The sequence below is a fragment of the Sphaeramia orbicularis genome, chromosome 4 (genome assembly GCF_902148855.1).
Source record: "Sphaeramia orbicularis chromosome 4, fSphaOr1.1, whole genome shotgun sequence".
NCBI classification, from domain to species: domain Eukaryota; kingdom Metazoa; phylum Chordata; class Actinopteri; order Kurtiformes; family Apogonidae; genus Sphaeramia; species Sphaeramia orbicularis.
Genome location: NC_043960.1, coordinates 56,203,875 through 56,210,643, shown reverse-complemented (window position 1 = coordinate 56,210,643; position 6,769 = coordinate 56,203,875). Strand labels below are relative to the sequence as shown.

Genomic DNA, 6,769 nt, shown 5'->3' with positions numbered 1-6,769 from the left:
TGGTCACTTTTAGGTTGACGAAGGACTTTCCTTACCATTCTCATGCTTGAGTGCAGTATCCATGTCATGTTGGGCACCCTTTAAACTGAATTACAGTAAAAAATCTGATAACTCTGTGAAACAGCTTTTCTCAGATGTAATGGTTATGGTTATTAGGGTTAGGGCTGGGTATCATGGCCAATTTCCTTAATTGATTCGATTTCAATTCATAAAGTTCTGAATCGATTAATTGCGGTTCCATTCAGTATTAACTGATTGATTCAGATTCATTTAGTGATACCAAAGTACAATTTTGAGCTGTAACTTGATGATTTGACTACTGCAGCCATGCAACACAGAATCAATATTGATATTAGAAAGGAAATAAATCTGACGTTTGAGCAGTAAATAGAATTTGCTCTTAAATAATGGACATGTCCATGTTTCTACAGTGGATCAGATGGACTTCTTCGTCATCTTTATTCTGTTTTATGGCTGGTGCCTCTAGCCTTAAGGCACATTACTATCACCCTGGGACACTGCCACCAATTTGCCCCCCTGAAACAGACTCATGTTGGGCCCTTGGTACAAGAAACTCACTGGAGGGAGAGGGTGGGAGGAGCTTCGTGATTTCCGCTTTACTATTCCTCTAACTCCACACTCAACCACAGGTGATCGAAGTTAATATTTCTAGAACAACTGGCTTCTGCACCCGCCTCCGCTGGCCGGTTCCTCCGCACTGTATGAGTTTGAGGCCAGGAGGGACCTCCCACAGAGGGGTTTTTCCCCACCCCTTTCTCCACGTTCCTCCCATGCCACAACCCGCCGCGAGCACGACCAAGATGCCCCGTCTCCACAAGGGCTAGCGAGACAGAGCCGGCTGTGCTTCCGTGTCGGCTGTTTCCGGGTCATTTACTCCTGGTCCTGCTCTGAAAAATTGATCTCATCCACCATTAATCGATTACACAAAATTAAAAAGAAATCGATCCAAAATCGATTAAATCAATTTTTTTACCCAGCCCTAATTAGGGATGTCCCAATCCGATCTACAGATCGGTATCGGCTGCTGATCTGGCATTTTTTAGAAGATCGGATCGGATTTAGTCACAAGATCAGGCCAATCCAGGCCTGGTTCAGGAAGAGGGGGGGGGTTGTCCTGCCCCCTCAAATTAAAGTTTCCAGAAGTAGGGAAAAGCCGCACACCAGTGGGAGGCTTAGAGGAACTAGTAAAGCATCTATAAGTTCTACTTTCACTCTGCGCTTGTACTCATTCTGAGGTCCGCTTGTGATGTGCAAGTTGGGTTTTTTTTCAACCCGTGCAGCTTTTGTGGAATTATTTGATCCGACCCAACTGGCCCACAAATAAACTGACATTCTTTTGACCCACCCCAACCCGTGAGGAACCCGCTTCACATCACTAACGCACAGCACCAAACGCACCCCCACATAATACCTGGATGGACCTGTCCACAGACACACTACAGCAGTGGAAAATATAAGGGTCTAATTTGTCCCACAGTATGAATATGGAAAGTGTAAAAATGATACTAAAGTTCTTAAGAGTCAAAGGTGTCATAGTTGTTTTAGTTCAGGTTCCACATTCAGACCGACTGTGATCTACAGTAAAATAATAGTATAATAACCTATAAATAATGACTCCAAATTTAAATCAAATTTTCATTGTAAAAAGTACATATTAGATCAGTATCGGCAAAAGTAATCCCAAAAAAAATCGGATCGGATTGGAAGCAAAAAAAATCCAGATGGGGACATCACTAATGGTTATAGGTGCTCTCTAGTTTACCAGTTTGAAGATTTCTGGCAGTAGTTTACTTATTTGTTCTATCTTTTAAAAATTCTTGCACCTGGATAATGTAGTACAGACTCTCCAGAATTGTTTAATGGAAAATTTATTGCAGAAAACCTAAAACCCCCCCTACCCCTTACACTATCCTCAGACTGCAGGCAAATGTGGCCCAATCTGGTAAAGACAGTATGAACAGCACTAATCCGATTTTTTCAAATCCAACCCAAGCCACTTTCATATGTGGTCTTAAATCTGACCCCGATCACTTTCATATGTGGTCCTAAATCCGACCCAGAACACTTTCAGATGTGGTCCTAAATCTGACCCAGACCACTTTCATATGTGGTCCTAAATCCGACCCAGACCACTTTCATATGTGGTCCTAAATCTGACCCAAACCACTTTCATATGTGGTCCTAAATCCGATACATATCTGATATTTTCCAATGTGACTTCAGTCTGAGCAGCCAGGTCGCATTTATCCGACCTTTATGAAACTGAAAGGCGACAAATGTCACAATTCTGTCTGCGTGGTCACGTATTTCATCAGGACCTGTTTTGTGCATGAGGGTCACTTCAGGGTCGCATTCAGTTCAGACTCAAAACTGATAGAAGTCGCATTTAATGTGGAATATGAACCAACACACAAAAAAATTGGATTTCACCAAAAAATGCATTTGTGCATTAAGACCTGCTGTGTGAACGGAGCCATAGTTACAAAATTTCCTTACTTAGAAAAACCACTGCTATAATTATCTAAAAAAAATAGGACCAATAGCCCTGTAGCTTACCAGCACTTCCTATCTCTTATAATGGGAAAATTTTTCAAAGCCGCACCAAATCTAGAATCAGATCCGGATCCAAATAATTTCACTAACTTTTGTTGACATCATCATAAAGAAGCTGTATACCAAGTTTGAAGTCAATCGGAATTGTAGTTTCGGAGAAGAAGACGATTGAAAGTTTTGTAACAGACGACGACAGATGATGACGACAATGCCGGAGGCCACATGACGACAACAGCTTACAGCCTATCGGCCGGTAAGCTAAAAATAATGCGGTAAAATTGTCTTGAGGGCTCCACTAAGTCCTATGACGTCACTGCTTCCATAGCACCTCGATCCGAAGGAATCCCTGCATTAAGGTGCTAATAACACATCAGCTCACACACAGACGGTGAAATATACATATAGTCGAGGTCATGCTAAATTTTAAATGTGCTCAATTATAAACTAAAATTTTTCACAAATCTAGACATTTAATTTCAATATACATTACCTCTGTCAGTTCAGTTAACCCTGGTGCTTTATTTTGACAACGTGAAATACGCAAATAGAAGTGAATTTTTAATTTAGACTTTTATTTATTTTAACACATTCTCAGCGGACCAAAAGTTTACAGATACAAAGTTTGCTGCCTATTTAAACAGCTTGGAAGCATTTACAAATGTATGTAATGACTTAAGAATATATCTACATTCTGTAATAAATCTCTGTCCACTACGGTATTTTAGCAACAGTTCAGAAATAATCGCCAAACATTTCAACACGCCTGAATCACACATCACATGACCAGAGGCTGCAGATAATGCAGCCTGACATAGGAATTATCTACTGCTTGAATTACAGCTCCCAAGCTAAGAATGCAAGCACTAGTACAGGGGTCCTCCAGGTTTCTACAAGTTCAATTTAAGACTTTTTAAGACCTTTTTAAGACACTTAGAACAGAATTTAATGCCCATTTCACAGCCATACTGGCAAAAAATTCATGACTACTAGAATTTAGAAAAATGCATTTATTTCCTCCAAGGCCTTGATTCACACCATTCCAAGTCATTTCTCACCATGGGCTGACAAGTTAGTGATAATTGGTTCTCAATTTCAGTATAAATTGTCGGGTTGGAACGGGTGGACCTGAGTTGACTAAGGCTACTACTGTCTTTACTTCGTGGACATTTAAACACAATACAGTGAACAAGTTTATGGCAGCATAACGTAAGACCTACTATATCAAATTTAATACCTTTTCAAGACTTTTTTACGACATTAAATGCAGATTTGTAAATTCAACACTTTTAAAAGGTGCCCTGCCACACAAAAGGGTTTTTAATTTCATTTTGTTAAATATGTTGGGTCCATAGGTGTTTGTGTTCTGTAGTGACTTTGAAAATGAACTTCTACCTCCTCTGTCTGCTATTGACACTGGAAAGAACTCAGAAATCAGGTCAATTATTAAAGCTGGACCGTGTGACGAGTTAATGACTGAGCTCAATACTATTCATGAGCTCGCCCAGGTGAGACCACACCCACAAAGCTGGTCTAGCTCAGTGACAGTTTTTGTATACAGCAAGTTGGGACACCATACAGGGGGTGAACATGACAAATTCATGGGGCCCAGCATTCCCAGGGGGCCCATAGAGCAGTGGAGGGGGCCCAGTGGATACTGGTTAGAAGTTGTGAAAATTCTGTGCAAGGTCCACCGCACAAAAGAGACACAGAAGCTGGGAGTCAGACATTCAAAGCATGTTAAGTTTCACTTTTGGTTTCCGCCTGTTCCTCTACTTGTTGTGCAGGGTAACAAACGCTGAAAAGCCAGGTTCTCATTGGCTAGCTGTTAGCCAATCAGAGTCAAGCAGATTAGCATGTTGAATACTTATGAGAACTGGCACAAATCGAGCTGAGTCTCCAGCAGGCTTTCCATACCACAGTAGAATGGATGCAAACTTGGTAACCAAGGCATTTTTTCCATAAAATATTACAAAGTCCACGGCAGACCTTCAGACATGAACACAAAAGTAATGAAATATGTGTAGCAGGGCACCTTTAAGACTTTTTAAGACCATGCAGGAACCCTGTAGTAACATAATTAAATGCTCCTATGGAAAATTGAAAGAAAATTGTACAAAATAATAAAATCACACTTCAAGAGGTTTAAAGTTGTACTGATATATGCGTAAGTGTTTGTCTAGTCATAAAAAAAAATTTTTTAAAAATCCAGACTTTCATTATTTTTCAATGTGTTCATAGTGACAGTTAGACTTTGCTCTTATAGTGATACTGACCCCAGAGTTTCTGATTTAAAAATTATAGTAGTGTAAAACAAATATCATATATAAATATTTAGTGCCGCGTGATGAACTGGTGGCATGTCCAGGGTGAACCCTGCCTTTGCCCATAGATGGCTGGGATAGGCTCCAGCGACCCCCGTGACCCTAGTGAGGCTAAAGTGCATTCAGATAATGAATGAATGAATTTTTAGTGCAGAAGAAAGTTGTTTTCTAAACATCTATCCAATTTTCAAACTTGTACTTGACAAACTTGGTTTTGTGAGGCATCACTCATGTTTCTGCCCAAATATCCAAAACCTTGTGTCATCATGTGTCCACTTTCCCATGTAGCTCTGTGAACACTATCTCTAGGATCTCTGTGTGTTTGAGCTGTCAAACCCCTCACAGACTTGACCCCAGGTTTCTCATCTGGACTGAAAATCACAAAAATGCATCAAAGATAAACGTTGTGAAAAATTAGCTAAACAACTTTTATATTTTCCATTCTTCTATTTTTCTTTCTCCAGTACTGTTAGTTAAACCAATCACATCTGACCTTATTGATACTATGGCCTTCAATAATTGGGCCTCAGGACACATTTGGTACTGGGGTTTGGTACCAGTCCCTAGTCATTACAACAGAAACCTAGAGTTTACAAACTGAAACAGAATTACCTGCATTTCCAAAAGTCGCCACTTTGGGGGGAGGGTTAAAATACTGGAGTAATTTATGCCGGCTCGACTCAACTCGACTACCAGGTAATATTCCTGGAGACCATTTCCATTACAGGATACTACCGACTTCAGAGTACCTTGTCGTCATAGTGACGCTGCACAAAACTTCCATGACGTCTGCTCAGACAGTTGCTAATAAACTCGCTCGTTGCATGTTGTCCCGTCAAGTTCACGCTGAATCTTTTCATCAGCCACCAAAGAGAGAAATGTCTGATGACTCTGACCAACCAGTGGTCTGCAGTGGTTATGTGTCACATTTTAGTATCTCTTCACTTGTTTTGGAACGTCGGCCAAGCAAATACTAGAAAAGTAGTACTGGGTATCAGATTCCAGGCCTTTTACATAATACGCAAAAAGGCCGAGTTGAGTCGAGCCGGTACCATGTAGTGGAAACGTGGCATTAGACATGATGTAAACATAGCAAAAATTCAATACCACAATCTCTATGCCATTTTAAGTTAATCCTACATATGTGGGAAAGACATGACATGTCCTGAAATGCCCCTATTCTGTGGAATGCTACAACGCTTTGGTGTAAAAGTGACTCAACAACAGACAAAGTTACAGCACTCTGACCCATTCTACTGAAACTTGTTGGCTGTACTATCAGGACAAAGTGCCAAGTAGAACCACCATGCTACAGCCTCTTCCACCCTAAACACATAGTGATCCTGATCATATCTGCCAGCTGCACCAGGACAGACATTTTTCTCTGGCATACAGCGAAATATTTTGCTAAGGACCAAGCCCTTTCCTTGTATTTTACAACAGCCGCTCCTTGGCCGGCGCTTGGCAGTGGGTGCAGTGAACAAGAACACTCCCACCCAAGTCACTGCTATGACTGGAAATACCGAAGTGTGTGATGAATACAGTCTTTCATGAGACTGTAGTTTTACTATGGAGACCCAGATAACACTGATATGTAGAAAAGGTGCCAGAAAAAAAGGTTTTGAAGTATTAGGCTTGTGGTCTTTAAAATGATAGAGTCTGTTGCAGTATCATCTGTTGAGTTGGCATGGGGCTCCAACCTCAGAAAACCTAAACACTTTGTAATTGCAGTCTCTAAACAGAGCACCAGCCTGAGATAAAGCTTGGCAGCTGACGGCCCAGACAGAGCCACAGGCATAGCCCTGTTCATGGCTGAAATGCCAGCATGTTATACATTCTCTGAGGCTACAGATAACTTAAGTAGTAGAAGTAGT

General features: G+C 41.0%; 1 protein-coding gene across 2 annotated transcripts in view; it reads right to left on the bottom strand.

Annotated features, from left to right (window-relative positions):
* The window catches only part of atp13a3 (ATPase 13A3), an 85,618-nt gene that overhangs the window by 50,403 nt on the left and 28,446 nt on the right, over positions 1 to 6,769 (bottom strand). The window lies entirely within an intron of this gene.